Source organism: Mesocricetus auratus, unplaced genomic scaffold (assembly GCF_017639785.1).
Source record: "Mesocricetus auratus isolate SY011 unplaced genomic scaffold, BCM_Maur_2.0 Super-Scaffold_100003, whole genome shotgun sequence".
In the NCBI taxonomy this organism is placed as follows: domain Eukaryota; kingdom Metazoa; phylum Chordata; class Mammalia; order Rodentia; family Cricetidae; genus Mesocricetus; species Mesocricetus auratus.
Window position 1 is genome coordinate 277,794 of NW_024429188.1, and position 21,150 is coordinate 298,943.

Here is a 21,150-nt window from a genome sequence, read left to right on the forward strand (position 1 = left end):
TCAGGGTAATGAGTTAGAAATGATATTCCAAGGAAATGGACATAAGAAGCATGATGGTGTAGCCTTTTTGATATTGAATGATATTTACTTTAAACCAAAACTAATAAGAAGAGATGGGGAAGGATACTACATACTCCTTAAAGGAAAATCTCAGCAAGATGACATTTCAATTTTTAAAATCTATGCCCCCATAACACAGTAGAGCTGGCCCTGCTGGTGTAGGTGTAGGCAAGATGACACTGAGGACATGAAGACAGGAGAAGCTGTCCCACATCTTGCTCATTGCTCCAAGGGGTGAACCAGCCTGGGCAATGCTGGGGCCATGCCAGAGATCTTGTCCTGGTAGTGAGGAGAGAGGTGGTGGGGGGAGAGGAGATCTGGCAGGCTCACCAACCCAGAAACTACCCAGTTCTAGAACTAGTCTTATGAATTGGATCACCTCGACATATACCTTATATATGATCTGCTGGAGCCCATGAAGGGGCCACTGGCCCTGAAGACCCAAAGCTGCCAGATCTCCATAACACAGGGCAACAACAGGATATGCAAAAGAGTTTCAGTGAGTGTTCAGTACCAGTAGTGTAGTAGAAACCAGAGGTCTCACACAAGACCAATGACTCTTTCCAATTAACACTTGCAATTAATGATGTGTAGACTAAACTCTAAACTGTATGACTCACTGTGTCGAATTACACTTTCCATCACAAGGTCTTCCTTCCTTTCTTCCTTCCTCCCTTCCTTTCTTCATTTCATTTTTTCTTTGTTCTCTAAATTTTATTTTGTTTATGGGGACTGTTAAGGCAAAGGATGGATTCAGAGAGACAGGGAGTTGAAGGGGAGTGAGATGTGCAAAATGAAGGACACAATGTATAAAAATAAAGAAAGTTAAAACAAATCTATAGCCTAAACACAAGGGATCCAAGTGTGCAAAAGAAAAACTATGACAGCTTAAATCATATAGTGACTCTCACATTCTGATATTGGGAGACTTCAATAGCTCCCTCTCCACAAGAGACAGGTTATTTTGACAAAAACTAAGCAGAGAAATGCTGGGGCTAACACATGTTATGAACCAATTGGACATGACAGATAATTACAGAACATTTCACCCAAACATGTAGGAATACACCTTGCTTTCTGTACCTCGCAGAGCTTACTCCATGTCAGGACACATGAAAAGGAGTCCATTCTGTCTTGCCTCATGATTAGAGAACTCCAATCTGTCTTTCTATCCATAAGACAGTATTTGGCAGCTTCAGGATGTTTTGGCCTTAGTGGTAGAGTTCTCTTGACTTTTAAAAATATAATTGGGCATAGGTGTGTTTACTCTGGATCCTGAAGGAGGGATGGCAAGTATAGCTACCAAATACCGGGAGGGTTAAGGGAAGGAAATCTCTTTGCCCCTAATACATGATAATGGAAGTCTTCTACCATTTTGTCCTCAATGTTGCTTGGATACCTAAATCTGTGAAAGAATAAATTAAGGGCCCATTCAGTATGGATTGAATGGGCCTCCTGACACCTATCCTGTGTCTCTGTCTGGGATTCTTAACCCCCTTCTCTCAATGACACTCCCCCTATCAAGTATGGACCTTGGGTTGCTCAGCTGGCTCCCACTGCAGCCACAGAAAGACAGCTTCCCAATAACTCCAAAGTTGAACACACACTGAAACACAAAATAAATCTCAACAGGTACAAGAAAATTGAAACAACTATGTGGATTCTATCAGGCCACAACAGGATAAAGATAGGTATCATTGACAAAAATAATCAGCAGAAAGCATTCAAATCCACAGAAACTGTTCAGATCTCTACTGAATGAGAAATGGGGGAAGATAGAAAAAAGAAAGAAATTTAAGACTTTCTAGAATTGAATAACAATGATTACACAATATAGCCAAGCTTATGAGACACAATGAGAAAAAGCTCTAAGAGGCAAGTACATAGCAATGAGTGCCTACATAAAGCAAATAAACAAAAATAAATAAAAATAACTGATGAGATCTCACACTAACAACTGCATAGCATGCCTGAAAGTCATTGGACAAAATGGAGAAGCCATGGCAAAAACAATTAGATGGCAAGTATCTACGAAACTTAGGGCTAAAATCCATCAAATAGAAACGAAGAGTCAATGAAACAAAGAGCTCAGTCTTTGAGAAAATCGATAAGAAAGAAAAACTCTTAACCAAATTAACTAAAAGTGAGAGAGAAAAGACCCCAATTAACAAAATTAGATATGGAAAGGGGGACAAAACTACAGACACTCAGGAAATCCAGAGAATCATAAGGACGTACATTAAAAACCTGTACTCCACCTAAAGAAGTGTTAAATTTCCTCAGTGCATACCTCTTACCAAAGTTAAATCAAGATCATCAAGATCAGAAAAACAATTTAAATAGACCTACGATCGCCAAGAATGGCTAAGATCAACAACAAAAATGACAGTTCATGCAAGAGATCACATGGAGTAAGGGAAACACTCACACATTACTGGAGGGAGGGGGGGACATGAATAGCTACTTTGAAAATCTGCTTGATGGTGTTTCAGCAGGATGGGAATCAATCTACCCCAATGCAGCGTCCAAAAGTGCAGAATACTTCTCAAGGATTCGGAAGAGTCCCTGGGGAGTTAAATGAAGACAAAAGACAGAAGGACATTCTTGCAAGGAGAATACCATTTATTGCAACAAGAGGAGAGCATTATATACCAGTTAGCAGGCATGGTGGAAAACTACCAAGATGTGAAGTACATGTTCCCAAGGCCCTTCAGTAATAAAGATGGGCAGACAACAGGAAGATGCATTCAGGAAGTAAGGATGGGCAGACAACAGGAAGTTGCATTCAGATTTTACTGGAATTAGGGGACAAGAGGTATTTGCTAGAAGCTGGTTAGCAGACCACTATGGGGGAAGGGTCCAACACCCCAAATTCTAGGTGTACCATTCTAGGGCAAATACATATATGCAGCAAAATTTGTAGTCACACATTACTTATGATTTTTTAGCTTGCCTGGAGATTCAGAAAGGAAAGTCAGCCACGTTCCATAGAATCTAGGCACACACCTTTAATCCCAGCAGTCTGAAGCTAGGAGGCGGTGGTACACACCTAATCGTAGGACTCAGGTTACAACAATTTTGATATGTGAATTAATAAGAATACAAAAACCAGGGAAAAATCATAAAAAGGTAAACAATCTAAAATTTGAAAATGGGGCTGAAATATGAGTTATTGATTTCACAAATAATGAACGTCTGACAAGCACTGCATCAGTTGCTTGTTGGGGCATCAAATGAACTGACAAAAGCTTTTCTGTAAAAATAACCTTGGGTGTTTACTTGTCATTCCGTACATATCACCATGAGACTGCTGTGCTTTGTGAAGACACGATGGAGCTTGCAATAGATAATGAAGCCCAACTCACACAGTCTGCATGTAAAAAGGATGAAAATCACTATGCGGTCTGTCCTGTAAGTGTTTGGGCCTGACACGCCTCACCATGCCAACATTCAAAGACAATCTATGGGAAATCTTGTTGTATAACTTTCTGTAATTACTCCATGTGCACATGAATGTAGATGAATTCTTTTCTGTTTCAGAAAAAACTGGCTTACCGTGAGTATACTCTTGTGTAAATTGCCTTGTCATTTTTAAATATGAGAATCTACAATGACATATAAAGTTATAATTTAGACTCAGAAAATTAGTTCAATATTACTATTAAAGTTCAGCAAGGAAATATTAAAACATATTTATCTTGTTGCAGATATGAGGGGGTTTTACACATAGACATAAAAGCAAATAATAAAATTTTACTGTCTTTTAAAGCATCACAATCTATTTTTAGTAAATATTCCCATGTAATCTTAATAGGTAAATGCAATTCAATAAAACAAAAACATAAACCATGCATATATGTGCACGTGTGAGAAATACCTGGATTCATAAGGAACCATACATATGTTATACCAAGTTCTTGATAGCCCAAAGAGAGACCCCAGGGAGCCCACTCAGTGATGCAAACACATAAGGTTTTCTGTTAAGTTACAAGCCTCTCAGCAGGGACCTTGTCCAGCAAACGGGCACAGCAGCTGCAGGATAAGGGTGCCTGACCTGAATAGTAAGTGTTTTATAAAGGAAAAAAACTGCAAGCAGGGTGGTACGTGCCTTGGTTGTCTAGAATTGAGTAAGAGTAGGTGACCTTTAGATTCATTGATGTAAGGCCTGAGGGAATATCAAAATTGTTACTAACAGTTGCCCACAAGAACAGTTGTGACGAGAAGGTGTTATTTATCAAAATTAGTCATTCCCTGACCATGTGTATGGGGTCATTTTGACCAGGATGGGCACTCCTTGGAACTGTTCATTGTTCTTTGGCTAGAGCTGAATCAGCCTTGTGCCACACAGCGAAATTCTTAAGAAAGCTTTTTCTGAGGATCCAGTAAACCTTGCTCTTACAATGTCAACAAAAAGGTTTAAATCTATATATGAATATGCAAAGCATACACAGAAATTTGGGGCATACAACCACATATGTGAAATTAATACTTGTCTAAGTATACAACCAAATGTGGGAAATTAATACTTGTCTTGTATAGTAATCAAAAAGACTAATATAATAAGCACTTAAAATGTCTAACATTTAAATTGCTAAAAGACGTTGGTACGTGCTTACATACAACACCACTGACAGTTGAGTATTTTTTGTTTTGCTTTTTGTTTTGTTTTGTTTCGTTTTTCAAGACAGAGTTTCTCTGTTTTGCTTTGGAGGCTGCTCTAGAACTTGCTCTATAGACCAGGTTGGCCTCAAACTCACAGGGACCCGCCTGACTCTTCATCACAAGTGCTGGGATTAAAGGCATGAGCCACCAAAACACAGCATGACAGTTGAGTGTTCTATGGTATTCCATGGGTTATGGGCTGAAATGTGTACAGTCTTTAACACACACCCAGATGGGTGTAACTTGCTTGCTATCTTTATAGAAAAATTTCAGCTTACAAACCTGAGGCAGCACGTTCTTGACTTTGAGTGAGGTCAGCTAAAGCTGCATATGTGTCCCTTTGGAAACAATGCAAGGAAAGGAGGGGGCAGACTAATGGAGAAGGAGAATGGGGGAAGGAAAAGAAGAAACGAGAAAGGAGAGAAGGGAGGAAGTTGGGTAGAAGGGAAGGGAGAGAAGAGGGAGGAAGGAAAGGGAAGGAGGAAGACGAGAACCTGGGTCACATGCCATAGTTTTAAAAGGGCATGCTGGCAGTGGGCGGGGCCCCTGCTCTAGGGCACGGGTAGACAATGAATAATGGTCTGCCTTTTCTGTGACATTTGAGACTGTGCTAGAGAAATGCAGTGAGCCAAGGTGGTCCTGGCACACTCCAGCAATGGCATGTGTGAAAATCCTCTGCAACGGTCTCTTTAGAGTTTCTAGGACTTTTCTTCGATGGGACATTGCAGTAGCCAAGTCTGGAGACCTGACGACTCCAGTTTGGCAGAGCCACAGCAGCCTGAATACAGTGCTGGTCCCAGTTGCGCTTCTGGCAGTTGCAAGCACAAACGGAGCAATTGGGAGTGTTTGGGGCCTAGCTGGCGCATCCACGGATCTCAGGTAGTAAGTCGACAGCGAGTTTTTGGCATCTTCTATGGCAAGAAAAGGAAGCGCGCATCTAGATATACTTACCAAACTTTATTTTTGGGTGGTGTCAATATCCGTGCTCTGGGGAAAGTATGGTCTTGGCACAAGCATTTTATGCCAGTCGGGGTACTTTGCTAATATGCTCAAACATACATGGATATAACCGCACAGTGATATTATTGAACTGGAGATTAACCAGCACATAGACATCTGATCCTTGGATTTTGTGTTCGGTTCATTGTACAGAGACGAGGACTTGCCAATGAAGCCCCGACAAGTTCCTTATGTTCTGGCAGCAGCATGCCTGCTTCAGGTAGAGAAGGTAATTCAGCAATATAGTGAGACCATGAAGAAAGCCATTAATATGAAAACCGTGTGTTCATACTACATAACAGCAGAAACATAGAGACTGATATCTATAAAGTCACAGTGCTTTGACTGGCTTCTTTGCAACTTGAAGATACACCCAAATGTTAGACTTTACAGAGAAACTGATATAAAGATCATGTATCTACTTGTCTCATCATATGACCTACTCATGTTGGAAAAGGAAATTGATCTATATACCACCCTGAAAACGTGGATGTTCCTTTATTTTAACCCTCGCTGGAAAGGTTCAGTGAAAAGTCTCTTAGCTAATGCCAACAGCTGGCTTTCCAGACACATGGAATGTATTGACAACATCACTTTTCTTGGAAGTGAAGCAGGGCTAATATTTCAACCAGTGTTTAAGAAACAGGTTTCAGCATATCATCTGATACCTGGCATCCACGACTATTCTTGAGCAAGATCACCTCATACCTTTAGAGTGGCTGGTCCCTGTTTATAAACAACAGTGGCTGAGTTTGCCTCATGCACAGCAGCACAGGAATATTGGGCCGAGAACCATCAATGAAAAAGAACTCAAAGATGCAGCATGAGATGTGGAGTGACCATCAACAGAGATGGCACATACTCCTGGAAGTGGTCAGGTTGCAAATTTAGCTTTCCTTTACTTATCATCTTTACCCACTGTGATATCATTTTCTAGCAATGTCATCAGGACTGTGATGATGCTGCTTTCTTAAAACGAGTATGAAATGAAGTATTTAGAATAACTTTTGTATGTTTTGACTCTGATGGGAAACTAACTTTCAGTCTGATAACTGGTCATAAAATCATTACCTTTGAAAATAACGAGGAGAAAAGTGTAATGCCATTTGATAGCAACATTTTAAGCTTCCCTTTATACCTGTTCTGCAACTTCCTGTTTATCTCATTAGCAAACACAGGAAACCTGTAATTTTTATTACACCACTGGAGCAGTTTGAAAACATCGAATGACTTATTTAATATGAAGGCTGTTCTATGAATACCATCAAGATGACAGACAACAAAATGAAATCAAATCTTAAGAGTCTGGTACCACCACAAACAAATGCTGTCCATCTTCCCTTCGTTTCTGTGCATTTGTGAAAAAAAACTTTAATGTCCAACAGAGAATTTGTCAAAACAAATCAAAGGAAGCTGGTGTTTTGATTTTCCCTTACCATCAACAGTCAGTTTTGAATGGAAATAAGGTATTTTAAATGGAAATAAGTGACTGTATTTGCAAGAAAAACATCTAAATAAACTCATCTGATAGATTTGACCCTAAGGTGGAGACAAAATAAAAAAAAATTCTCCATGGCTTAAACTCTTATATCTTATCCATAAGCTTGCAAGATGTAAATCCTTGGTCAAAAAGAAAGGACAACTGAGATTAGTCACTGTTAATGTATGATTTCAAATAAACAAAAAGTGTCAGTTTTTCCATATCATATTACATATACCTTATTGGTACTTTAGAACTGTTTTTCAGATCATTGTTACATGACTTGAATAACTTTTGCTGCTGATTATCTTTAAATATATGTGTACATATATATTTTCACATAATTAAATATCATGTCATATGATATATAAGCACATGACTTATATATGCAATGTATTTATATAAAAGCATGCATCTTTACATATACATACTTATGTGCATATGCAACTCCAAATATCAAAGAATGCAATTTTTGAAATGCATAAGCAAGGAAATGGCAAATCGATCTTCATGATTCCAGTTGTCTGACTATCGAGAGACCAGTTATTTCACAGTATCCTGTTTACTTTCTTAGCCTTAGTTTCTTTTCCTGTTGCTGTTATAAATACCCACAAGAAAGCAACTTGGGATGGGAGTGGGGGAGAGAGTTTATCTCATCTCATCCTTGAAGACTGTGGTCCATCATGGCAAGAGTTTGGAGCAGCTCGTGACATAACATCTCCAGTAGAAAGAGTTGAGTACTATGAAGTACTCAGGTTTCCCCATTGTCAAGCTGACCACTCTAGCTATCACAACTCTACCCCCTACCAACAGGACACACAAAGACATCACTCTACATCCCTAACCTTCCATCCCTTTGTCCTCATAGGATCACAACCATCTTATGGCATAAAAAGCATTTACTCCAACTTGAAAAGTCCCCATAAACAGTTCCAACACGTTTTTTCCTTTGAGTTATTTGAATTTTTTTTCTTTCATTCATGGATATCTTTGTTTTTATAGGCACTGCCTCCCTTCACTTCTGAGTCTATCTTCTAACATCCCTACCAACTTCATTTGTTTTTATATATAATCGACTGAGTCCAATTTGTTGTCCATATGCACATGGGTGTAGTGCTGTACTATGGACAACCTACCAGGGACTCTATCTCTGAAGAAAACCAACTTTCTCTCCCCAGACAGTTCTCAACTCTCTGCAGCTAATCAACCAGAATTGGAGCCTTGTGAACTGCTCCAACAAGTATGCTGGAATAGAGACTAGGATAGATCATATGGGGGACTTGAGTGTTGTGGATGCAATTATAGGTGTTGACAATTGACTGCCGCTGCCTGTCATCTCTAAAAGACATTTTTGTGACATACCTCCCTGTCTTCTAGGTCTTAGAGTCTTTCTGCCACCATCTTCTGCAGTGTTCCCTGAACCGTGGGAGGAGGACGAGGAGGAGGAGTTGTAATGTTGTGCAGTGGGCACCCCAAACAGTTCCACATGCGGTAAATTCTGAGATTTCTTAATTTTGAACACACAAAATAAAACAGAAGTTCTGTAGATTAAGGGAAAACTCTTTCTTAGTCAGTTGGTTTTGAACAAAAAGGAAAGTGTTCTCCCTGGACTTTCTCTCTTTTAATGCATTGGGATCACCACAAAATGGAGTCTCCAAGGAGCTGTGATTTACCCTCAGAAGTCATTTCCAGTGGTCTCAGTGAAGCACAGCTTTCCCTGTAGTGCTGATCTCTTTAAGAGTTACAATTGCACTTTGGCTGCCCATGCCACAAGGAGGAATGCCCTGTCAGTCAGGAATCTCGGGGGTGGGTGTAGGCCCTGCCCTGGATGAAATGAAAGACTCTAGAGATCCTACATGAAGGGTCTCACACTTCCAGGGGATCGGAATGGAGATTGGGTTGTGTACTGGAGAGCTGGTGTGGAGGTGGGAAGCAAGCTTGTTTCTCACTTAAATTTAAAAAAGGAAGAAAAAAAGAGAGTCACAACTGCAATTGCTTTCTCAGCACTAGCCTGAATACTATCTGTTTCTAAAACTTCTTTATTTCTGTGCATGGTGTTTTACCTGCATGCATGCCTGTACAATACTTGTGTGCCTGGTGCCCATGGAGGCCAGAAAAGGGCACAGGTTCCCCTGGGACTGAAGCTGTAGTTGTTGTGAGCAAGTATGTGTGTGCTGGAAATTGAGTGCAGATGCTCTGGAAGGGCCATCAGTTTTGTGAACCACTGAGCCCTCTATCCAGCCTATGCTTGCCTGTCTTGAATTGTGCTCTGCAAAATTAACTGGTTATTATCTTTAAATTTAGCTTCATTCAGGTTCTAAGAATATAGAGAGAATGAAGGCAGATTCGCAGCCCAATTGTCACCATAGCTTTCCTTGTGAAACCTCATGAGTTGGCCTCTATTGTCTCTCAGATTTCTTAAATTGCCCATGAAACTCTCCTTCCAGCATGGGACAGCTTTCCTAGTCCGAAGTACCAAAGTCTTGCATGTTTCACCGCAGAACCGTTAGAGAGGGAGGCCAAAGAATCACTTAGGTTCCTCACAGCAACAGTCCACTTCTCTACCACCTTGTGTCTTAGTTTCTTTTTCTATTGCTGTGCTAGAAAGCCTCTCCATTTGGATTCAAGTTTCCTGCATGGTGGTAGACATGGATCTATCTGCAGTCTTCTTCATGTCAGCCTTGAGTTATGTCAGCACCATTTTTGAAGATGCTTTCTTTATTCCATTGTACAATTTTAGCTTATTTGTCAAAGATCAGGTTCATAGCAGCATTATTTGTAATAGCCAGAATCTGGAAGGAACCTAGATGCCCCTCAACTGAAGAGTGGATAGAGAAAATGTGCTACATTTACACAATGGAGTACTATTCAGAGGAAAAATCCAATGGAATCTTGAAATGTGCAGGCAAATGGATGGCACTAGAAGAAACCACACTGAGTGAGGTAACCCAGTCACAAAAAGAGAAACATGGTATGTACTCACTTATATATGGATTTTAGACAAGAATCAGGGGAGTGCCAGCAGACAATACCACTGCCAGGGCTTCTGGGAAACAGAGCCTTCATCCAGAGACTGATGGAAGCAGAGGCAGACACCAACACATAAACCCTGAACTGAACTTCTGGAATCCAACTACAGAAAGGGAGAAATGATGAGCAAAGGAGGTAAGTCTGGGCTGTTTTAACAAATAGAAACAGTTGAATTGGACCCCAGATTGATGGCTGTGTGGATGGCATGGGACTGACCCAGACCCCATTAATGTGCATGTCAGTTAGGAGTCTAGGTAATCTATGTAGCCTTGGTAGTATTTATCTGGCGTAGAAATAGACTTGGAGTGCCAATCCCACAATGAGGGATGCTCTCTCAGCCGTGACTCTTGGAGGAGGGCCTAGGCCCTTCCCTGGATGAAATAACAGACTCTGCACACCCACCATCGAGGGCCTCACCCTCCCTGTATATCAGAGTGGAGATTTGGTGGGGAACTGGAGGGCCTGGTGGGGAGTGCAGGGGAGGAGGGGAGGGAGAGGGAGCTGAGATTGACATGTGAATCAAGTTTGTTTGGTTTGTTTGTAACTTAAATAAAAAATAAATAAATGAAGAAATAAATAAAAAGAAAGCCTCCCCAAAGGCAACTTAAAAAAATGGTTTGGTTCACAATTCAAGGATACAGTTCACCATGTCAGGCAACTTACTGCTGGGTTTAACAGACTTCTAAGGTAATAGGAACTTGAAGTATCTAGTCACATTGCAGCCACAATCAGCACATGATACATGCTGTGTATGCTCTCAGCTGGCTTCGTCTCTTTTCTACAGTCTAGGATTTCCCAAACAGGAAATCAGGCCTCCTATAGTGGGCATGTCTTTCACCTCAATTAGCATAATTAACCCATTCTCACAGGCATGCCCAGAGGAGGTACCATCCCCAGGACTTTATAGTCAAGTTGACAATATTAAGAATCACAGTCTATTTATGCAATTTACCTTTTCACTTTATTGATTTAAGTCTACAAATGTAAAGACTTTATTATTTTCATTTTAGACATCATTCTTTATTGATTCTTTGGAAATTTCACATTATGCACCCAATACTGCTCTCCTCCCAGTCCCTTTCTATCTGTCCCCCACCACTGCAGGATTCCCCCAACAAATATATTAAAAACAGAACATAGCTCCTTCCTGGCCCCTCCATCTTTCCCACTCCTTTTCCAACATCCTAGTGACAACTGGAGCTTCCAGGAGTCTTGAAGAACACTCCTTTTGTCCAATCAGCCCCACCTGCAAAATGTTCATCACAAGTCACTGTTCTGGTTTCTGGCACACCAACACCACTGGGCTCTCAATAAAACTCCTCTCAAATACTCTGTTGTTGCCCTGAGTCAAGGAGATTCTGAGGTTGTAGTTCTGCACTACCAGTAACTTTGTGCACTCCAGCAGGTCAAAGATGGGGCAGCTGTTGATTTGAGCCAACCCAACGCTCAGGAGCTGAGTCTGGGTGGTAGGGTAGATGAGCTGGGCAGTTGTGGCCTTTGGGACCTCCCCCTCGGGTGAGGGGCAGTACCAACTCTCCTAGGCCCATGGCATTGGGGACAGCTCTGATATGCCTATCTTGAGGGGTGGGGCCATCTCTCCTGAGTGCTAGGGTCAGCTCTCCCATTGAGGGTGCAGCAACAGCTCTCCTGTTATAGTATTCAATGAGGGCCAGGGACAGCTATCTAGGGGCCACTGAGGTATTCGACTGATTCAGCACGGTTCTTGGATTTCAACCCAGGTTTCCTATGACCCCCTGTGGTAACACACACAGGGGACATCTACCAAGACCATGGCTGCTGTTGGGCCACGGACCCAGAGTTGGCTCACAGCAGAAGCCTGGTCCATCCCACGTAGGGAGTCCTGACCCCCCTGGTAAGGGAGATCCACAGATACCAACATGGCCACAGGTGGCAGCCTAGACCCTTGGCATTGGCATTGTCTTTGATGTTTTCAGAAGGCCCAGACGGCAACACAGACCGTGGCTGCGGCAGCGCCTGGTTCCCAGACATTGCATTAGGCAGCAGCCTAGACCCCAGGTGTCTGTGTGGCTTTTGGTGGCACCAAGGACTAAAGACATCGCATAGCATGGCCATGGTAGGACCTCGAACACAGACATGGTCCCATGCAGCCGCCCAGGTTAGGATGTCATTGTGACCCCAGGTGGCAGCTCAGCCAACCCAATTGGGCATGGCCCATACAGGAAGCCCATACCCATGGCTTAGGGTCAGCCCCACCATGGCTGTGGTAGGGCCATAGACACAGACCTAGCCCCTTGCTGTAACCCAGGCATGGATGTCACCATGGCTCTGGGTTGTGGCACAGGCCATCCAGATTAGCATAGTCCCTGGGGAAGCATGGTCCTCGGAGAGCAACATGGACTCAGGTGTTTGAAAAAAACCAATCGTCCACAAGGCTTTCAGTGGTTACTGAAACCTTGGACATCAACACAGGCCCTGGCTGTTGGCTCCAGGCAGCAACCCAGGCCCAGTGTCATCATATCCCCCAAGTGGCAGCACACACCCCTCAGATACACATGGCCCTGGAGACAGCGTGGCCCATGGACACCACCATGGTTAGAGGTGGTGGCCTTGGTGGCAATATGAACCATGCTGTGCAACATAATCTCGTCTGTCACAGACCCAGATAAACCTATAGGCAGCAGCCCAGGGCCTAACTTCACACTGGCAATGAGTGGCAAGCAGGATACCAAAATCCATTCATTCCTCAGAGTCCTTGCCTTTTCAGAACTGTGTCTTACCGGAGCATGTGAAGCATTATGCCTCTCTTTCTCTCTGATTTCATAATTGTTTACTTGCTTGTTATACGGACAGTCCAACTGTGGCACCACAAGTGGACAGGAATGTGGGTGTTTCAGGCAGGCTGGAACTTGAGGAACCAGGGTGCCCCATGAGACTCTTTTCCCTCTAAATCTTTATTTTCGCTTAGTGAGTATTTATTGTACAGCTCATTTGGGTTCATAAAGACCGTTACTTTTAAGTATGCTATTACCATTTTCACTTTGAAATTCTGTTGTTCAGTTTCTGTGTTCTACTTCCTGCTACAATTTTCCTTGTTTTTTTCCTGTTTCCGTGTTATATATATGTCCTATTAAATGTTCTATGATTCTTTACAAAATAGAGTTTTCATAAATGAAGAAAATACAATACTTAATTTTCTGTGTCTTAATTTGCTTAATATGGTGATCTTAGTGTGCACCCATTTTCCAAGAAACAATATAATTTCATTTATTTTTAAAAACTCATTTTTATTGAAATTTTCCACAATATATTGCAGTCATATTCTTTCCACTCCCCTGACTCCTCCCAGTTCCTCTTCACTTCTCTTTCCACATAAATTTATGTTCCCACTCTGTCTGTATCTCTTATCACACACACAGACACACACACAGACACGCACACACAGACACACACAGAGTGTGTGAGAGAGAGAACAACTACAAAAACAAACAAAAATAAAACAAGCCTAAAGTTAAAGACAAAGTATACATTTTTGAAGGATTCTACCATAGTAAAGTTCCTTATGGCTTACAAAATACCTGTTGTAGTAGTTCCCTCTTTGTCTTCTCTTTTTTATTATTTTATTATTTTAATTTTAATTAGCTTGCTTCACATGTCAATAACAGTTCCCTCTCCTTCCCCTCCTCCCGAACCACCCCACCATCACCCCCAGCCTCCCTCCCTATTACCACTTCCTTCTATATAGTGATATCTACAGTCTGTCATTTCACTCAGGGCAGGATCCAGACACTCCCCTAAGAGTCCAGGCTGAGAGAGCATCCCTCTTTGTGTTATGGACACACAAAGTCTGTTTGTATTCCAGGGATAGACACTGATCCACTGCTCAGGGCCCCATAGGTTGTCCAGATCTAAAATCCATATATGGGTGACTACATACCATGTTTGTCTTTTCGTGACTGGGTTACCTCACTCAGAATGGTTTCTTCTAGTGCCATCCATTTACCTGTGAATTTCAAGATTCCATTGTTTTTTTCTGCTGAGTAATACTCCATTGTGTAAATGTACCACATTTTCTCTATCCAATCTTCAGTTGAGGGCCATCTAGGTTGCTTCCAGGTTCTGGCTATTACACATAATGCTGCTATGAACACAGTGGATCAGATTTCCTTGTTGTATGAATTTGCATCATTTGGATATATGTCTAAGATTGGAATTGCTGGGTCTTGTGGTAGACTGATTCCCATTTTTCTGAGGAATCTTCATACTGATTTCCAAAGTGACTCTACGAGTTGGCACACCCACCAGCAGTGGAGGAGTGTTCCCCTCTCTCCACATCCTCTCCAGAATAAATTGTCTTTGGTGTTTTTGATTTTAGCCATTCTGACAGGTGTAAGATGGTATCAAAGTTGATTTGATTTGCATTTCCCGGATGGCTAAGGATGTTAAGCACTTTCTTAAGTGTCTCTTGGCCATTTTAGCCTCCTCTATTGAAAATTCTCTATTTAGTTCAGTACCCCACCTTTTAATTGGATCCTTTGGTGTTTTGGAGTCTTACTTCTTGTGTTCTTTGTAAATTTTGGAGATCACCCCTCTGTCAGATGTGGGGTTAGTGAATATCTTTTCCCATTCTGTGGACTGCCTTTTTGTCTTGCTGACTGTGTCCTTTGCCTTACAGAAGCTACATAGTTTCAGGAGGTCCCATTTGCTATTTGTCGATCTCAGTGTCTGTGCCACTGGTGTTACGTTCATGAAGTGGTCTCCTGTACCAACTCTTTGAAGAGTATCTCCCACTTTCTCTTCTAAAAGTTTCAGTGTGGTTGGATTTACGTGGAGATCTTTGATCCATTTGGACATAAGTTTTGTTCAAGGCGATAGACATGGATCTATCTGCAGTCTTCTGCATGTCAATACCAAGTTATGCCAGCACAATTTGTTGTAGATGCTTTCTATTTTCCATTGTATATTTTTAGCTTCTTTGTCAAAAATCAAGTTTTCATAGGTGTGTGGGTTAAAATCAGGGTTTTCAATTCTGTTCCATTGGTCTACCTGCCTATTTTTGTGGCAATACCAAGCTGTTTTCAGGACTATAGCTCTATAATAGAGCTTGAAGTCAGGTATAGTGATGCCTCCTGAAGTTACTTTATTGTATAGGGTTGTTTGGCTTTCTTGGGCCTTTTGTTTTTCCATATAAAGTTGATCATTGTTCTTTCAAGGTCTGTGAAGAATTGTGCCAGAATTTTGATAGGGATTGCAATGAATCTGTAAACTGTTTTTAGCAAGATTGCCATTTGTATTATGTTGATCCTACCAATCCAAGAGCATGTGAGATCTGTCCATTTTCTGGTATCCTCTTTGATTTCTTTCTTTAAGGACTCAAAGTTCTTGATATACAGGTCTTTCACTTCCTTGCTTAACATTATCCCCAGATATGTGATGCTGTTTATGGCTATTGTAAAGTGGGATGTTCTCTGATTTCTTTCTCAGCCACTTCATCATCTGTTTATAATAGGGCCACTGATTTTTTTTTAGTCAACCTTGCATCCTGCCACTTTGCTGAAGGTGTTTATCAGCTCTAGGAGTTCCCTTGCGGAGTTTTTCGGGTCACTTATGTAAACTATCATATCATCTGCAAATAGTGAAACCTTGACTTCTTCTTTTCCTATTTGTATCCCCTTTATCTCCTTTTGTTGTCTTATTGCTGTAGCTAGGACTTCAAGTACAATATTGAAGAGATATGGAGACAGTGGACAGCCTTGTCTTGTTCCAGATTTTAGAAGAATTGGCGTTGAGTTTCTCTCCATTTAATTTGATGTTAGCTGTTGGTTTACTGTATATTGCTTTTATTATGTTCAGGTATGTTCCTGTTATCCCTGATCTCTCTAGGACCTTTATCATGAAGGGGTGCTGGATTTTGTCAAAGGCTTTTTCAGCATCTAGTGAAGTGACCATGTGGTTTTTCTCTTGCAGTTTTTTTATATGGTGGATTACACTGATAGAATATCTAATGTTGAACCATCCCTGCATTCCTGGGATGAAGCCTACTTGATCTTGGTGGATGATTTTTCTGATGTTTTCTTGAATCTGGCTTGCTAGTATTTTATAGAATATTTTTGCATTGATGTTCCTGAGGGAATTTGGTCTATAGTTCTCTTTCTTAGTTGTGTCTTTGTGTGACTTGGGTATCAAGGTAATTGTAGCCTCTTAAAAAGAGTTTGTTAGTGAGCCTCCTCCTTCTATTGTGTGCAATACTTTGAGGAGTATTAGAATTAGCTCTTCTTTGAATTTCTTGTAGAATTCTCCAATGAAACCATCTGGGTCTGGGCTTTTTTTTGTTTTTTGTTTTTTGGTTGGGAGACTTTTGATGACTGCTTCTATTTCATTAGGGGTTATAGGTCTGTTTAGATTGTTTATCTGTTCTTGATTTAGTTTTGGCAAGTGATATCTATCCAGGAAGTCGTCCATTTCCTTTAAATTTTTGAATTTTGTGGAGTACATATTTTCAAAGTATGCCCTGATGATTCCTCAGTGTCAATTTTTATGTCCCCCTTTTCCTTTCTGATTTTGTTAATTGGCATGCTCTCTCTCTCTGTCTTTTGGTTAGTTTGGACAGAGGTTTGTCTATTTTGATGATTTTCTCAAAGAACCATCTCTTTTTTCATTGATTCTTCTCAATATTTTCCTGGTTTCTACTTGATTGACTTCAGCTCTCAATTTGACTATTATTGGTGTCTGCTCCTCCTGGGTGAATTTGCTTCTTTTTGTTCCAGAGCATTCAGCTGTGCTATTAATTCTCTAGTGTGACTGTTCTCCACTTCCTTCATGTGGGAACTTAGTGCAACGAACTTTCCTCTCAGCAATGCTTTCAGAGTGTCCCATTAGTTTGGGTATGTTGTGTCTTCATTCTCATTGAATTCCAGGAAGTCTTACTTTCTTTTTTTATTTTATGGAATATTTTGTGTTCTCCATCTATGGTAATTGAAAGCTTTCCTGGATATAGTAGTCTGGGCTGGCATCCTTGTTCCCTTAGCGTTCGTAGGACATCTATCCAGGATCTTCTGGCTTTCATCGTTTCTATTGAGAAGTCAGGTGTATTTCGGATAGGTCTGCCTTTGTATGTTACTTGGCCTTTTTCTTTAGCTGCTCTTAATATTTTCTCTTTACTCTGTAGGTTTGATGTTTTGATTGTTATATGGCGAGGTGACTTCTTTTTCTGGTCCAGCCTATTTGGTGTTCTGAAAGGTTCTTGTATTTTCATAGGCATATCCTTCTTTAGGTTAGGGAAGTTTTCTTCTATGATTTTGTTGAATAGGTTTTCTGTACCTTTGAGCTGTATTTCTTTGCCTTATTCTATACCTATTATTCTCTGGTTTGACTTCCTCACAGTTTCCCATATTTCCTGGATATTTTGTGTTAGGGATTTGTTGGTTTTGAGATTTTCTTTGGTGGATGACTGTGTATCCTCTAATGAGGATTCAACACCTGAGATTCTCTCTTCTTTCTTTTGTATTCTATTTGTGATACTTTCATCTGTAGTTACTGATTATTTACCCAGTTTTTCTATTTCCAGCATCCCCTTGTTCTGTGTTTTCTTTATTGTTTCTATTTCAGCTTTCAATCTGTCAACTGTTTGAGTTGTTTCCTCATTTGTTTGGTTAACTTTTCTTGGAACTCTTTAGAGTCTTTGAGAGATTTGTTTATTTCTTGAATTTTTTCCCCATTCCATGGATTTTTATGTTTGTTTTTTCTTCTATTTCTTTAGGGGATTTCCTCATTTCCTCTATGAGGATCTCTATCATCTTCATAAAATAATTTTTAAGGTCTGTCTCCTCTGCTTTGTCTAAGGCATTGGTTCTCTAGGTTCTGGTGGAGCCATGTTGGTCTTTCTATTGCTGAGTGAGCTCTTATTCTGTCTTCTTCCCATCTCTTCTTCCAGTGGGTGCAGGTGGGGTCTTTCCATCTCCACTGGTCTCCTTCTTTCCTGAAGCTGAAGCTGGGGATGCTGACACTGAAGCTGAAGCTGAAGCTGGGGTTGCTGGAGGTTGGGGCCTGGAAGGGCTGATGTCTTTCCTGTGTGGGCGGGTCTTCTGGATGCCAGGAGCAGCCCCGGAAGATTGAAGGGATGGGTGTTGGGTAGGGGATGGGGAGTGGCCCCACGGAAACCCAAGCTCACCTTAAGCTGGGATCCCCGGAGGTTGGGGCCTGCAAGAGCTGATGCTTTCCTGATATGCCGTTTTTCTTACACTTTTCAATATATGTTCTTTGCTGTGTATACTTAGTGCTTAAACTATGATGTACTGTGGGGATTTTCTTTTATGCTCAGGACTATTTGGTGATCTGTGTTCTCATTGTGTTTGTAGGGTGTGACTTTTCTTAATTTCAGAAACTATTCTTATATGAGCTTGTTGAAGACACGGTATATGCCATTGGCTCTGCTTAATATCTGATTGTAGGTATCTGTGTCTGTTCCCATATGTTGCCGATGGGCATCCCTGATGACAGTTTGGCTAGTTAATGATATATGAGTATAGCAAAACTTCATTTGGAATCAATTGAGTTTTATTCCATTTCAATTTATTTTTGCCAGTCATGTTTGGTTCTATCCTAAGGGTCTCCAGGCTGTAGTTCCCAGACCTATGTTCCTATGTTCCTAGGAAGTAGAATTGCTCTCTCTCTCTCATCTCTCTCTCTCTCTCTCTCTCTCTCTCTCTCTCTCTCTCTCTCTCTCTCTCTCTCTCTCTCTCATTGTGAGCGTCTCATTTTGGACCAGTCATAGGTTGGGCCACTCTCACATGTTCTGTGCCATCTTTACTCCAACAAATCTTACAGGCAATTCAGACTGGGTTGAAGGTTTGTGGCTGGATTGGTAATCCAGTCCCCCCAATAGAAGCCTTGCCTCATTAAGTAAGTGGCCACTTCAGGCATCTGTATCCTACATTACTAGCACTCCTCTTTAGAGTCCCCCTCATCGGTTGCATGTAGATTCCACTGCACATATTTCCATATTGCCCATCAAATGCTCCCCATTTCAAGTAATCTCTCCCTATACTTTTGACTTCTGTTCCTCCCTCCTCATCTGATACCTCCTGCTCTCATTCTCATCTGACCCCATTTCACCTGCAAATTCTATTTTATAGCCCTTTCCCGGGGAGATCCATGCTCCCCCCTTGAGCTCTCCTTTGATTGTAGGATCACTATCCTTTACAGCTAAATTCTCTTATGAAGTGAGTACATACCTTGTGTGTTTTTGTGGGTCTCTGATACCTCATCCCGGATATTTTTTCCTACTTCCATCCATTTGTCTGCAAATTTCATGATGTCATTTGTTGTATAGCTGCTGAGTAATAATCCATTGTGTAAATGTACCATAATTTTCATAACATGTAGGTTGTTTTCAGTTTCTGACTCCAGTGAATAAAACCCCTATATACATAGTCGAGCAAGTGCCTAGTGGTAATGTGTAGTACCCTTAGTGGTATAGCTAGATATTGAGGTAGATCAACTCCTAAGTTTCTGAGAAACAGCCATACTGATTTCCATGGTGGCTGTGTAAGTTTGTAGTCTCACCATCAATCGAGGTGTGTTCCCCTTGTTCCACATACACAGAAACAAGAGCTGTCACATGAGTAATTGACCTTAACCTTCTGAGAAATATAAGATGGAATCTCAGAGTTATTTTGGTTTGCCTTTCTCAGATGGCTAAGGATGTTGATCATTTAAGTGTTCTCAGCCATTTAAGATTCTTCTCTTGGGAATTCTCTGTTCAGATCTTCTGCAACATTTTTAAATTAGATCATTTAGTTTGTTGATGTCTAGTTTCTTTTCGTCATTATATATTTTTGATATCACACATTGGTGGATGTGGAGTTGATGAAAATATTTTATCATTCTATCGGTGGCCATTTTGTCTCTCTGGCGGTGTCTTTTGTCTTCCAGATGATTTTCAATTTAATGAGATTCCATTTATTATTTGGTGAGCTTATCACCTGCATTACTGGAGCTATTTTCAGGATGTTGTCTCCTGTGTCAATGGCTATTCCCCAATTTCTCTCCTATCATGTTCCGTGTATCTTGTTTGATGTTGAGTCCTTTGATCCGCTCGGACTTGAGTTATGTTCAGGGTATTATGTCATCCAGGTAAAGTCTTTGCACACACCTCTGGTGATACATTGGTGGACTTGGAGGTAGACACCTTTAATCCTAGGATTCTTGATTAAGAGTTAGAAGAATCTCTATGAGTTCAAGACCACCCAAGTCTACACAAGACTGATCCAGGTCTAAAGAGGAACAACTCACACAAAGATGACCTCAGCTTCTGGGATCACACACGTTTAATTCCAGCACCAGTGTGAAATAAAAGACAGGAGCAGGGTCTTCAGGAGACAGTATCACTCATTCATTCTCCAGCCACACTGAGGACAGGAGGACATTGAAGGCTCAGGATTCTGCAGCCACACTGAAGAGTGGCTTCAGTCTGAGGTTTGGGAGAGTTCATAATTCAGAAATATCAGTCTGAGGTAGAGCCAGAGCTGACACTTTGCTTTTATGATCTTCTGCTTGACGTTTGTACCCCAATATCTGTCTCTGGGTCTTTTGTTTTTCATATTAGACACACCAACTCTCCCTTCTCATGTCCATTCAGAGACACTACCACAGTTTGAGTCTAGGGCCACAACAACTCATCTTGCTTCATCTATTGGTGTTTTGTCCTTTCTGTCTGTGTTCTGTATTTTTGCAGTGACCATCACCAGGGACCCATTTCCAGAAGCCTCCATTATGTCCTGGAAGTCCCACTGGAAAAACATGGCCAGAATCTAGAGTATGTTTTTCCTCTACTGCAAAGTCATCCCTGACTGCGCAAGTCCTGTCCAAGGATGTTTCACTAAAGGCGGGTCTCTGATATATCCCCAACACTGGGTTTTTCATGTGCCAAAGTCATAGAT

At 41.2% G+C, this 21,150-nt stretch overlaps 1 pseudogene; it reads left to right on the forward strand.

Moving 5' to 3' along the window:
• The first annotated feature begins 5,436 nt into the window (after positions 1-5,436).
• On the forward strand, positions 5,437-6,910 carry LOC121139904 (annotated as a pseudogene).
• Positions 6,911-21,150: the final 14,240 nt, after the last annotated feature.